Genomic DNA, 15260 nt, shown 5'->3' on the forward strand with positions numbered 1-15260 from the left:
GAGACACACTTGGTTGAGGTAAAGCACCAGGGAGAGCCAAAATTTTGGCACTCTGGACCCCTAGCTCATGGAAGGCTCCTCCATACCATGATTTACTAAATGAACAGCCAGCACTGCATGCCAAGCCCTGCCCCATAGACCCGCGGAGGCGCTGCTCTGCAGGCTGTGGAATCCCCCGGCTGCTCCTCAGCCCCATCAGGGCCGCGCTTCACAAAACCACCAGATCTCCCCCAAACCCCCATCCCTCAGGCCCACACGATCTCTGCTGGGCCGCGCTCCCATGCCTGACAAGCCCATGCTCCAAAGGCACTCAAGAAACTCCAAGAGGACAAAAATAAAGAATATGAGAAAACACAAAAATAAATAAATGAAATCATAGGAGCCCTAAATAAAAACCAAAATGAAACAGAAAATACCACAGATAGAGAAATCAATGAATTAAGGATGAAAATTGACAACATTAAAGAGGAAGTGACCCATGATATGGAAAACCTCAGAATAAAAGAATGAAACAGAAATAAAAAACAAAATGGAAGGCCATTCCAGCAGAATAGAACAAACAGAAGACAGAATCTCAAACTTGAAGATGAAATGGTAATTAAAGGAAAAACCAAAGAACTATTAGTCAAACAACTCAATACCTGTGAAAGGAATATGCAAGAACTCACCAACTCCATTAAAAGACCAAACCTGAGAATCATGGGCATTGAAGAAGGAGAAGAGGTGCAAGCAAAAGGAATGCATAACATATTCAATAAAATAATAACAGAAAATTTCCCAAATGTAGAGAAAACTATGCCCATTCAGGTACAGGAAGCCTCCAGAACACCGAACAGACTTGACCAAAATAGAATTACCCCATGACATAATATTATTAAAACAACAAACACAGAGACTAGAGAAGAATATTGAAGTCTACAAGAGAGAAAAAACAAATAACATACAAAGGTAAACCCATCAAAATCACAGCAGATGTCTCCATGGAAACCTTCAAAGCACGAAGAGCATGGAGTGAGGTCTTCCAGTTACTAAATGAAAATAACTTCAACCCTAGGATACTCTACCCAGCAAAACTATCATTCAAAATACATGGAGCAATAAAAGTTTTCCATGATAAGCAGACACTAAAACAATATATGACCACCAAGCCACCACTACAAAAGATTCTCCAGGGAATTCTGCACAAAACCATGAAAGGGCAGGCAATACCAAACCACAGGAGAAGAAAAGCAAGAAAGTAGACAATAACATTGACTCAGCTACACACAATCAAACCCTTAAACAACAAAGACAACTAAATGACAGGTATCACCACATACTTATCAATACTAACACTTAACATTAATGGACTAAATTCCCCCATCAAAAGGCACTGATTGGCAAACTGGATTAAAAAGGAAGATCCAACAATCTGCTGCCTACAGGAGACCCAACTCATCAACAGAAATAAGCACTGGCTGAGAGTGAAAGGCTGGAAAAAGATTTACCAAGCCAATGGCCCCTGTAAACAGGCAGGATAGCAATACAGACAAAGTAGACTTCAAACTTACACTGATCAAACAAGATAAAGAAGAGCACTCTATACTAATAAAAGGGGAAATACACCAAAAAGAAATAACAATTATCAACCTATATGCACCCAACGTCAGTGCACCCACCTTCCTCAAACATACTCTGAAGGACCTAAAAACATATATAAACTCCAACACAGTGATAGTGGGAGAATTTAATACCCTCTTATCACCAATAGATAGGCCATCCAAGCAAAAAATAAAGAAATCGTAGAACTAAATCACACTATAGACCAAGTTGACGTAGTTGACATCTACAGAATATTTCACCCAACTGCTGCACAATTTACATTCTTCTCAGCTGCTCATGGAACCTTCTCTAAAATTGATCACATCTTAAGGCACAAAGCAAGCCTCAACAAATATAAGAAAAGAGAAATAATCCCATGCATTCTATCTGACCACAATGCATTAAAACTAGAAATCAACAACAAAAACAGCAATAAAAAACATGCAAACAATTGGAAGCTGAACAACACATTGCTTAATGATCAGTGGGTCATTGATGAAATAAAAGAGAAAATTAAAAGTTTCCTGGAAGTTAATGAAAATGAAAACACGACCTACCATAACCTCTGGGACACAGCAAAGGCTGTCCTAAGAGGAAAGTTTATAGCCATGAGTGCATATATTTAAAGGCCAGAAAGATCTCAAATCAATGATCTAATGCTACAGCTCAAACTCCTAGAAAAACAAGAACAAGCAAACCCCAAAACAAGCAGAAGGAGAGAAATAATTAAAATGAGGGCTGAAATCAATGAAATAGAAACAACAACAACAACAAAAAACCATACAAAGAATGAAACAAAAAGCTGGTTCTTTGAAAAAAATAAACAAGATTGACAGACCCATGGCAAACCTGACTAAAATGAGGAAAGAAAAAACTCGAATCAGTAAAATCAGAAATGCAAAAGGGGAGATAGCAACAAACAACACAGAAATCCAGGAAGTCATCAGAGACTACTTTAAGAGTCTATACTCTAATAAATTTGAAAATTTTGAAGAAATGGACAGATTTCTAAATACTTATGGCCATCCAAAACTGAACCAAGAGGACATTAGTCACCTGAATAGGTCTATAACACAAAATGAAATTGAAGCAGCAATTAAGGGTCTCCCAAAAAAGAAAAGTCCAGGACCTGATGGATTCTCTGCTGAATTCTATCAGACGTTTCAAGAAGAACTAATACCGACCCTCCTTAAACTGTTCCATGAAATAGAAAGGGAAGGAACACTGCCTAATTCACTTTATGAAGCCAACATTACTCTCATCCCAAAACCAGACAAAGACACCTCCGAAAAGGAGAACTATAGGCCAATTTCCTTAGTGAATATCGATGCAAAAATCCTCAATAAAATAATGACAAACTGAATCCAACAACATATCAGAAAGATCATACACCATGACCAAGTTGGCTTCATCCCAGGAATGCAGGGGTGGTTCAACATATGCAAATCTATAAATGTAATACAGCACATTAACAGAAGCAAAGACAAAAACCACTTGATCATCTCAATAGATACAGAAAAATCCTTCGACAAGATCCAACACCACTTCATTATAAAAGCTCTAAGAAAACTAGGACTAGAAGGAATGTACCTCAACATTATAAAGGCTATATATGACAAACCTATAGCCAACAACATACTTAACAGTGAAAAACAAACCATTCCCCCTAAAATCAGGAATGAGACATGGGTGCCCACCATCCCCACTCCTTTTCAACATAGTACTAGAATTTCTAGCCAGAGCAATTAGGCAAGAAGAAGAAATAAAAGGAATACAAATAGGTAAAGAAACTGTCAAAATATCCCTATTTGCAGATGATATGATTCTATACCTTAAAGACCCAAAAAACTCTATCCAAAACTCCTAGACACCATCAACAGCTATAGCAAGGTGGCAGGATACAAAATCAACTTACAAAAACCATTAGCTTTTCTATACACCAACAATGAACCAACTGAAAAGGAATATATGGAAAGAATTCCATTTACAATAGCCTAAAAAAAATCAAATACTAAGGAGTAAACTTAACAAAGGATGTGAATAACCTCTACAAGGAGAATTACAAACCCCCAAAGAAAGGGGTTTGTAGACTATAGAAAATGGAAAGATCTCCCATGCTCATGGATTGGTAGAATCAATATAGTAAAAATGGCTATACTACCAAAAGCAATCTACATGTTTAATGCAATTCCCATCAAAATCCAAAAGACTTTCATCACAGAGATTGAAAAATCTACCCTAAAGTTCATTTGGAAACACAAGAGACTGCGAATAGCCAAGGCAATACTCAGCAAAAAGAGCAATGCTGATGGTATCACAATACCCAGCTTCAAACTATATTACACAGCAATAGCAATAAAAACAGCATAGTATTGGCACAAAAATAGACATGAAGACCAGTGGAACAGAATAGAGGACCTGAATATGAATCCACATAAATATACCCACCTTATTTTTGACAAAGGGGCCAAAAATATATGATGGAGAAAAGACAGCCTCTTCAACAAATGCTGCTCGAAAAAGTGGTTACCCATCTGCAAGAAACTGAAACTAGATCCATGTCTATCACCCTGCACTAATATCAACTCAAAATGGATCAAGGACCTTAATATCAGACCCCAAACTCTGAAGTTAGTACAGGAAGGAGCAGGAAACACTCTGGAAGTAATAGGTATAGCCAAGGACTTCCTCAATAGAACCCCAGCAGCCCAGCAACTAAGAGAAAGAATGGACAAATGGGACTTCATAAAATTAAAAAGCTTCTGCACAACAAAAGAAATGGTCTCTAAAACTGAAGAGACCACCCACAGAGTGGGAGGAAATATTTGCTAGCTATACATCAGACAAAGGACTGATAACCAGAATATACAGGGAACTTAAGAAACTAAACTCTCCCAAAATCAATGAGCAAATAAAGAAATGGGCAAGTGAACTAAACAGAACTTTCTCAAAAGAAGAAATTCAAATGGCCAAAAACATATGAAAAAATGCTCACCATCTCTAGCCATAAAGGAAATGCAAATCAAAACCACACTAAGTTTCCACCTCACCCCTGTTAGAATAGCCATCACCAAAAACACCACCACCAACATGTTTTGGCAAGGATGTGGGGAAAAAGGAATGTTCGTACACTGCTGGTGGGAATACAAGCTGGTACAACCACTCTGGAAAAACATTTGGAGGCATCTTAAAAATCTAAACATAGATCTTCCATATGATCCAGCAATCCTACTCCTGGCGATATTCCCCATGGAATGTGACATAGGTTACTCCAGAGGCACCTGCACACCCATGTTTATTGCAGCGCTATTCACAATAGCCAAATTATGGAAACAATCAAGATGCCCCACTACTGATGAATGGATCAAGAAAATGTGGTATTTATACACAATGGAATTTTACTCAGCCATGAAGAAAACTGAAGTCTTATCACTTGCAAGTAAATGGATGGAACTGGAGAACATCATTCTGAGCGAGGTTAGCTAGATTCAGAAGACCAAAAATGTTCTCCCTTATATTCGGAGTTTAGATCTAGAGCAAATACAGCAATGATGTAGGACTTGGGTTACATGACAAGGGCAGAACATATACGGGAGGTACAGGGTTAGATAGAAAACCCAAAATATGAAAGCATTTGATGTCCCCACTCCAGAGGAACTAATACAGAAACCTTAAAACAACAGAGGTTATCATGAGCAGGGGATCAGGAACCAGTGTAAAGATCAGTTAGAGATGATTCAACTTGGGTTGTAACACATTAGTGCATGAAAGCAAAACTAGGAATCTCTGTATAGCTGTCCTTATCTCAACTAGCAAAAATGCTATGTCTTTCTTATTATTGCTTATTTCTACTCTTCAATGGAACTGGAGAAAAGAGCAGAGCATGTTCTGCCTGGAAGAAAGGGGGGAGGTTGGGTGATGGTGGAGGTGGGGGTAGGGTGGAGAAATGACCCAAACAATGTATGCACATGTGAATAAATGAATAAAAAAAAGTTCATTATGGCTTCATTTGTAATAGCCTCAAACCAGAGTAAGCCCAGGTGTCCATGAATAGCTATGAAGTTAAAGAGATTGTGTTGTATTATAACCAATACAACGAATGAATTATTGAGACACTTAGATGGATCTCTGAAGAAATAAGTTATGTGAAACAGCAAATAACCCAAAGTATTGCAATAGAATTCTACTTATACAGCATTCTTGAAATGGCGTACCACAGACATGGAGAACAGACTAGTGGTTGTCAGAGGCTGAGGCAGGGACAGGTTGTTATGGATTGAATTTTGTCTTCCCAAAATTTATATGTGGAGGTCCTAATCCATAGTACCTCAGAATGTGACCGTATTTGGAAGGGGAGGTTGCAAGTATAATTAGTGAAGATAAGGTCAAACTGGAGTAGGATGGGTCACTCATTCAATATGACTGGTATCCTTTCAAAGAAAAATTTGGAGACATAGTCATTTAGGGAGAACACTGTGGAGATGAAGATAATGATATTCAAGGTGGCTAACAAACCATCATGAGCTAGACGATGAAACAGATGCTCTCTGACACCCCTCAGAAGGAGCCAGCCTTGTTCATAAGTGCATCTTGGATTTCCAGGCTCCAGAAGGGTGAAATGATAAATTTCAGTGTTTAAGCTGTGTAGTGCTTTGTTATGGCACTGAAGATGGTGAGAAGGAAGTGAGAATGCCTGTAAATGACACACGAGAGATCCTTATAATGCTGGAGGTATTCTGAATCTTGACTGCACTGATGTCAATACCCTGAGTGTGATATTGTGCTATAGTTTTGCAGGATGTCCTTAGGGTGGTGTCCCAGGTAGAGTACACAGGATCTATCTGTATTATTTCTTAACAACCACATTTGAATCTATAATTAACTCAAAATTTTTAGTTAAAAAACAAATCCTTTAGGCTGGAAAAACATATATGATGCTTGAAATTGTACTCTTTACATCTATTTAAGCTTAATATGAAAAATTTTAGTCATCACTTTTGAAAAGTATTTGTTTTCCCAAAATGTCTTAGGGGGATATACTAGCAATGAAGTTGGGAGGCCATAGACGGGGCTCTAGCATTGGTTTGGGGAACTGGCAGGTTGAGAATGGTTGAGCAAAGTCCCTTGGAAGAAAGGGGAATAATGTACTGAAAGGAGAGACTTGGGTTGGAAGACACATAATATTGATTTTTCCCTTGTGTGTGTTTCCCTGGTAGAGATTTTGAACTTACAGGGTTTCGCTCCATTGTGTCTGCCCTTGCCCTACCATGCTCCTTCCTTCCACCATGTTAGAGGTTTTTTTCATTTTTAGCCAAGCACAGGTTCTGGTGTTGTCCTCTAAGATGCACTTGGTCTGTTTGTTCATCTGCAAATAAAGAGTCAAATGAAGTTAGACTGAGAAAGATGTATAGGCACATGGCAGGGGCAGACTGAGAGGATGTATAATTGTGACCTTTTATCCTTTTAAGCAACTTCCTTCCTTGTTTTTTACCTTTTATGCTTAAAGCACAGTCACAATATGTGCCTTCTTTGTGTTTGTTGATCGGCCTGTGTTCTTTCTTTAAGAAACATGAGGAACTAAATGAGATAAAGCTGCAATGGAACCTGCTGTGGAACCAGGTGCAGAGTAGGTCCATCTTCAGCAGTGTGGTTAGTAGAAAGACCATTTGCTTTGTAGGCTGAAGGGCAATGATATTCTGAAAGTAGAGGCTTGGGTTGGAGAACAGAAATATTTAACTTTGTTGTGACACGAGAGATGTTTACAGATTAAGCCTTGCCTTCCTCAACTTTAAGAAAAAATAAGAGTTTTTGTTGCAATGATAAAATGTTATAATAAATCACCAAGGTAATTTGTAGCCAAATGATATCATTTTCTTGAGCCCCACTGGTAAGGAGTCGTGGAAGGGATAAGACACTAGGTTAATATTTGTTTATTGTTGCATAAGAATTGCCCCCAAATTTAGTGATTTCAATCAATCAATATTATTTCAGAGTTTCTGTGGATCATAAATCCAGGTGTTCCTGTCTTGAGGTCTTTCACAAGGCTTTCATCCCAGTTGTAGTCTCAATGAAGGCTTAACTACAGTGAGCTGCTTCCAAATTTACTCAGTGGTTTTGGCAGGATTCAGTTTCTCATGGATGGACCGAGAACTTGAGTTCTCTGCTGGCCATTTGGTCTGAGACTTCTCCAAAGGGCTGCTCACAACATTAGGTCCTAATAGATAGAGCAAGTAAGAGAGGGCAAGAGAAAATGAGCAGAACACAGAGTCATTTTTTGCAACTCACCTCACACCTTTTGTTGTGTTCTGTTCATTAGAAGCAAGCCAGTAGGTCTGGCCCACAAGGGGAGGGAATAAAAGAGGGGGACGGCTATCAGAGGGTAGGGACCACTGGGTGTTAAAGGCTACCTACCATAGTCTACACTCTTGCTTCTAATAATTCACATTCTCTCTCACATGCAAAATATAGTCTCCCTTTCCAGGCAACAGGTCTCCAGTTGCCTTATTCTGTGATAGCATTCGTTCAAAGTTCTCAATACCACGATCTGTGTTAGGTTCAGGATGTTGAATGAGGCTCCTTGACTCTGGTTGTTAAGTACAGCTCCCTGAGTACAGGTTCTAATACTATGAGGATCTGTGAAATTAAGGAGACAAGTTTCTTGCTGCCCTCTCTCAAACACACAGTGGTGGGAAAGCCATAGGCTATAGACATGACTGCTGTAGATATTCCTATTAAAATGGGGGAGTCGGGGTGAGCCACAAACAGAGCATCAGCTGATTTACAGACATTCTGAAATCTCTATGGGAAGTATCCTGCATTTCATAATTATGTTTTGGAGGACCATAATTCAAAATTCCTGTTTAGGTAGTATCCTTATCTTAGCTCAGAGGAGACCATGATGTGGTAGACTCATCAGCAGATGACGTTTAAATTGTGTTATCACTTCAAAGTCAATGGGTCTCTCGGAGGTCAGTTTTCTTATCTGTGAAGTGGGAATTGTATTTTCTTTTTACAGGCTGCTAAGAGAATGAAAAGGAAAAGAGATGTTATGTGTAGGGCTTCTGGCAAATGACTGGGCACACAGTAAACATTCAATAAATGCTAGCTTCCCTCTGCCTTCAGTTAATTAGCAAAAGAGTTAAACCATCCAACAGACCAATTTATGAGAAGGTCACTTGAACATTAACAGTTGGTTTTTATAGGCTTAATATAGCTCCAGTTAATGGCTTATGGATTCCTCATGGTCAGGCTCCACTAGCGATGTCTATTAAAGCAGAAAAGGAGGAGTTGGTGCCAAACAGCCTTATAGCTGGATACAGGCCCTTCCTGAGCCAGACTGGACAGGGATGTTCTTTCAAGATGTCATAGCTCTTGTGTAGGTATGAGACCTCAACCTGAGTGGCAATAACCTCTGAGAATGAAAACAGGTGTTTCTTCTGATTCTCAGCCAGTCATCTTGACAGTTAATGTAAAATAGAGGTTATACACCACAGTTCCTTGTGCCTGACTTCTCAGTGTTGGATATTGGCACTGCTACCTGCTCATTCTATGACCTTGGATAAGTCAGTTACTGGGTTTTTTTTCTTTGCCTTGTTCCTGAGAGTAAAAGTGTCTACTCACTGGGTTGAAGTAAAGCAATTAGAACCATGCCTGGCATGGGTTAAGCATGATATAAATGTTGACTGTTCCTATTATTTTAAGCTTGGGAGAACTATTCAAGCAGATTTGTTTCTAGTTGCCCATCTTTCCCTTGAGTGGAGAGGACCATGGGAGGAGACTTGTGGGGAGTAAGCAGAGGCTTATTATATTATAGTTAATTATAATAGTTCCCATTTATTGAATATAAATAGTACCAAGACCTATATTTGGAACATTATAAAAATCCAATTAAGAGAAAAAAAGAAACAAAAAAAGGAATCACTTAAGTACTTGGGAGGGAAGGAGAGTAAACCAGGGAATTGCTGGAGGAAAACTTGATGATGTAATGCAGACTATGAGGAATCTCAGATGAACCGAGCAGGGGTCTATCTCCACCCTTGGCTGGAGGGACACAGGAGTATGCGGGGTAACTGGAGACCACAGGCTGGGAGGTAGAAGCTAGAATTAGGGCAAGATTGTTAGTTGGAGCAAGAGGCACAACTGAGAAGCTGCTGTGAGGATGCTAATGAATCAGGAAAAAGAGAGAAAATACTATAGCTTCTCCCTTCTTCCACTTTCCAGTTTTTTGTGGGGTCTCCCATTGGCCAAACTAGTCTGAAATGAGCCAAGAAACACATCTTATAGGCCTCAGCCTCCTACCATACAAATAAAACCAATGGAAGTATAAGGAATAGACTTGAGGACATGGAGGCCCAGGGCTGGCATAATAAAATTGCTATAAACATAATGAGGGAGGCATTTTTATAACCCAGTTTATAGACACAGCTATTGAGGCTGGGTAGGTTAGTGATCCCAATATTCATAGCTGGTGAAATGGTAGAAATGGGAGCGTAATCCAAACTGGCCTGACTTAAAAGTCTATGTCTGTCTATTGTCATGAGGAATCTGGACTCAACTTTGCTCACATGTGCGCCATCCCCAGATTTACGTACATGGGGTCCAAGGTCCCTTTACAGAATCTCCTCATTTCATTTGGCCATGTTTGGAGATTCCCATCCTATACTTACTTGACTTGAGGAGCATTGCCTTATTGGTAACTCTTCAGGTTGTGTCTGTAGGTCAGATAGCCACATGGAACTAAAGGCCTTTGAAAGCTGTACTAGTTACACCATGGTCTAAAGGCTCTACCACACTTGGAACCAAGCCAGGCACATCAAAATCACATTGTGGGAGTTCTTAAAACTTTAAATCTCTTTGTCTTTAGATATCCTGAATCAGATAAGCCAGGATGCACCTAGAAAATTAAGGTACATGTTTTTAAAAAATTTTCTTGATGACTCCAAAGCCCAGTCCCGACTGGTCTCCTCGGGCCATACCATCTGCTCTGATGGCCTGCATGGGTGGGCAGGATTTTCTTTGTTCGAAATAAGTTCATCATTAAATGTCATATTAGCATCCTGGCTTATTAAGCACCTGGAGTGAAAATAGGGGGAGGCCAGGAGACCTTCCTGACCTTCAAATCCTACAAGTAGTTTTATTGGCATAAGGAAGAATGACTGGGTACACACATTAAAATGTGTTTGATATGCAAACAGTACTACTCTGTCTTTGGGAGAAGAAACTCATTGCTTTCATTTTGCTGCTTCTGCTTGACCTTTTATATTTGCTTTTAAGAGTCTGAAAAGGCTTTCCACCAAGAAGGGTTGATTGGCAAAAGAGTCTGTCTTACTCCCTCCATTCCCAGATGCTTAGACTACTTGGGCTAGCCTGGTATTTTCTCAGGGCTAAGAATTCAGGCACTCAGTTTGGAAGATAATTCAATGCTTGATTGTCTAAATAGGAGTACCTAGAGATTGTTTTGTATGATAAAGAAATGAATTTCAATTTGAAATTCTACTAGTTTGCAAAAGGTCTCAATTTTTAGTGCACTTTACAATAGATGTAGTGAGCTTTAAAATGTTGATGCAAATTTTTACCCACAGGCATTTTGATTAAATCAGTCGATGGGATGGGTTTAGGTGTTACTATTTTTTAAGTTTCCCAAGTGATTATAAAAGAATTAATGAGTTGAGAAGTAGAAAATGTGGTGCCTCCCTACTTTATATTCTGATGCTGTTTCAGACCAGGTAAGCCTAGCTTCAGATCTGGGTTCCAGGGCTGAAGAGCTGTGTGACCTTAGTCATCTAACTTCTCTGAGCTAGTGGCAGGCTGAGTATATATATATGGACTGGGGTGGGGCTGAAAGCTTAGGTGAAGGAATCAACTTTAGATGTTGGCAATAAAAGAATGTGTTTATAGAATATTTAAAACAATAACAAAAGTGAGTAAAATCCAACCTACTTTTTTATTTCAACCACACAATGGTAATTTAAAATAATATTAAATTAGCCCCCCATATAACTGTGATTTCAATTTTCCCTAATTTCAGTTGCCTATGATCAACTGTGGTAGAAAAATGTTAAAAGAACAATTCCAGAAATAAACAACTTATAAATTAAAATTGAGTGCTATAGTGTGGGTAGATGATGAAACCTTTCACCATCCACTCATCTAACCAGGAACGTGACTTGTCACTTTGTTAAGTGTATCCATGCTGTATACATTGCTAACCTGATAGTTACTTAGTAATGACTGTTATCAGATTGACTTTTGGGTATTGGCAATACTTATATTCAAGTAACCTTTATTTTACTTAGAGTCTCAAAGTGCAAGAATGTGATGCTAGTAATTTTATTATAGTATATTGTTATAATTCTATTTATTATGATTATTAATAGTTTGCTGTGCCTAATTTATAAATTAAGCTTTATAATATGTATGTGTGAATAGAAAAAACCATAGTACATATAGGGCTTTGTAATATCTACACTTGTAGTCCACTGGGGGTCTTTGAACACATCTCCCATGAATAAGGGGACTACTGTAATGACAGGATAGTCTCCTGCAGGTGACGATTCCCATCCACATCCCCCTGACTACACACAACTTTGGTATACCACTGAGCTTAGGTTCCTCATCCATGAAATTTAGTAAAATAGAGAAAAAATATCTACTTTGTAGAGTTGTTATAATTTAGAAATATTATATGTAAACTGTCACTTGGTCACCATTCTAGAGCTATTTAAGCTAGATTACCTGGATTAAATCCCAACTCCATCTCTGTGACCTTGAGCAAGTCACTCTCCCTCAATTTTCTTTGCCTGTGAAACAGGAATAAGAAATCACTACTTCATAGTGCTGCTCATTAATGAGTTAATGTACACAAAGTGCATTTAATCTTCTTTGGTCGTACTAAGTTTTCAATAAGTATTAGCTATTGTTACTGTCACATATTTGTTTACTACTAATTATTGGTTTACAGCTAATTAAACATTTGCTAAGCCCCTACACTTCCAATAAGTGCCATTTATGTTCTTACAGACCCCAAACAGAATGTTACCTAAACCATAATGATGTCAAGACAGTGAAATCCCTGATCTTCCTTTGGTGCCAGGTTCCTTGTCTGTTCTAAAAAATCCCCTGCTTTTATTCCTTTCCTTACCTTATGTGAGAAAATGTGCTGGAAATAGACATGACCTTATTGTCAACATTTCAGACAAATTATGCTGGCTTCTAGTCACCTGCCTCCAATACAGGAAGACCAATGGGTGTGCCATTTTGGTTAAAAGAAGGTTTTTTGATTTACAAAATGCTGCATCACATGGTCCTATCCTGAGAACATTATTTATAATAACTGGCATTATTTCACATGCATGGTGCGCTATGCACTGGACATGCATCATCTTACTTAATTTCCATCAAAATTACTTTGGGTAGGTTCTATATTTGTCCCTGTTCTACATGTGAGAAAACTAAAGCTAAAGAGGGCAAGTGCTTCCCTTCATATACACATATGAAGTAAAGTTCATATGTGGCAGCCTCAACCCCCAGCCTCTATCTCCAAATTCTATGTACTTAATAATCATCACCCTCAGCGTGTGCATACATGTTACTTCCTGCACATGTCTGCAGGGCCAGTAGTTGTTGAGTTTGTATTCTGGAAAGCCAGGTCTGCAATTCAGAGATACAAAATCAATCTGAGTTCTCATTCCATCTACAGGATTAGTTCTATATTTAGTTTGTTTTGTACAGAATTCAGATCTGGTGCATACCCCTATTAGGGATGGGCTGGGTATATTCTCACTAAATTTTCTAGGCGGTTTTCAGGTCTTCATTCCACTTGGAGAAGCATATCCCTGCCATCCTCATATATGAGGCACTTGGGCATTGCTGGCACCTGGAACCTTATATATTTGCTGTTTTTGACTGTGTCTAGTCTTGTGTAGATCAATGCAATGGAAGAATTCCCTCTGGTTGATGCTTTTGTTGGAGTCCACTCTTGACTAGAACAATGCTCTTGTAATTTTCCATCTCCACCCACAGACCCTCCACATCTTTGCCCATGTATTTCCTTCCCTTACATATCCATTTGCCTGATGCATTCATTTTCTAACTCATTATCACAGTGGCCATTACAATTACAATTGGCTTCTTAATTCTAGCTGCTCTAATCATCATGACAATTATGGTTAATTCACAGCAGCTCTTATTGTTATCATTATTATTCATTTATTCAGTTTCATTTTTAATATAATTATGGCTTAAGCCAGGGCATCCCAGGTCTCCACAGGGTGAGGGTACACCATCCAATGCGGTGCAATCAAAATAGCATGGGACTCTTTATGGCAAAACAATATTATAATAATAAATGGAGTTGAGAAGAAAATAATCCTAACTTCAGCATTCTCATGAAGTGACTTTAATTTTTCTTGTGTTTCTTTGTAACTTAACAGAACTCTTTTACACTATACTAATTATAATGTGCCTGTGACTTTGTGGGTTTATTTTTCCCCTTTCAGTAAGCACTATTCCAAATATAGTTGTCCACGTTGTTTTACTGTTCCTGTAAATTTGATGTTGGATTAGAATTTGAGTCTCTACTTGTGTGACTGTCAGTCTATTAACTAGCACTGAAGCTAGGCACAATAGCTGAAAACATGGTTATACTGAAATTCTGAGCTGTGCTTTCTGAGCTACACTAAAAGCTCACTTATAATGTGTTGCCTGTCTGTGAGGTTTTTGTGAGCAGTCAATGAGAGGCTGATAATACAAATACTTGGGAGAAGCCCTAGAAAAGGGAGTTTTAATATACGTTGGTGTCAACTCTCAAACTGTGATTCCAATAGTCTATGTTTGATCAATACCTTATTATTTGAGGCTGAAAAGCTTGGATGGTGAGATTTCTTTCAGAATATAGTTATTTCCTGGAGTTATTAAGAATTAATAAGTAACACCCCACTGGACAGGCAGCCCTGGGAGGCTATGATTGGCCACTTGGCTGGGCCAGCCCAGGCAATACCTTAAAGATAGCTATTGTTCTTTAACCTTGTCCTAGGCCAAAAATCCTGATGCTTAGATATTTTTTAAATGTCTATATTCTAAAGACATCTGATTGTAAAACAATGTTTAACTTCAAGATGTTTTTTTAAAATATCCTTTATAGCTTCACTATTTTCATATAACTGCTTTATTTGTAGATCATAGCAACCATGATCTACATGAAATTTGGTTTTTTGCTTTTTACACTGCTACCAAGGGCCATGACTTCCTTTTTAGTGTCTGTAACATCAAGCATTAAGTTCATGTCCTGTCATTTACTAGATCATCCTCCTGGGTTGGGTATTCGGGGTGTTTTCAGTGTTTAACTACTATATGTGATTCTGCAATGATCAATTTCATGTAACAATCACTTTTTCTTCTTTTAAAATACTTCCCAGAACAATCCTCAGGAGTAGGATTATGGAGTCATAGGGAATAAGCTTCTTAATAGTCCCAAAAGAATCCTGATGTAGCTTTCCAAAAATATTTGCAACAACTTAACCCTTATTTCTTTAATATAACAACTATCTTACTTATAGTCAGAGTAGTCAGTTAATATCAATTCTTCAAAATCATAAAAAGTAGATTAAGGAGAATTTAATGAAAAAATATCATATACCATTCTTTGAGCAAGTGAACAATCATTCACTCCTTCCCTTGCC

At 38.4% G+C, this 15260-nt stretch overlaps 1 long non-coding RNA gene across 1 annotated transcript in view; it reads right to left on the reverse strand.

Moving 5' to 3' along the window:
• Positions 1-7385: 7385 nt before the first annotated feature.
• LOC141424747 (uncharacterized) overlaps positions 7386-15260 on the reverse strand; it is a 74540-nt gene continuing 66665 nt past the window's right edge. Inside the window, exons 3-4 of the long non-coding RNA XR_012449629.1 lie at positions 12316-12380; positions 7386-7795 (exon numbers count right to left, since the gene is read on the reverse strand). This is a non-coding gene — a long non-coding RNA (uncharacterized lncRNA). The remainder of the gene's footprint in view (positions 7796-12315; positions 12381-15260) is intronic.

This window comes from Castor canadensis, chromosome 7 (genome assembly GCF_047511655.1).
Source record: "Castor canadensis chromosome 7, mCasCan1.hap1v2, whole genome shotgun sequence".
NCBI lineage: Eukaryota > Metazoa > Chordata > Mammalia > Rodentia > Castoridae > Castor > Castor canadensis.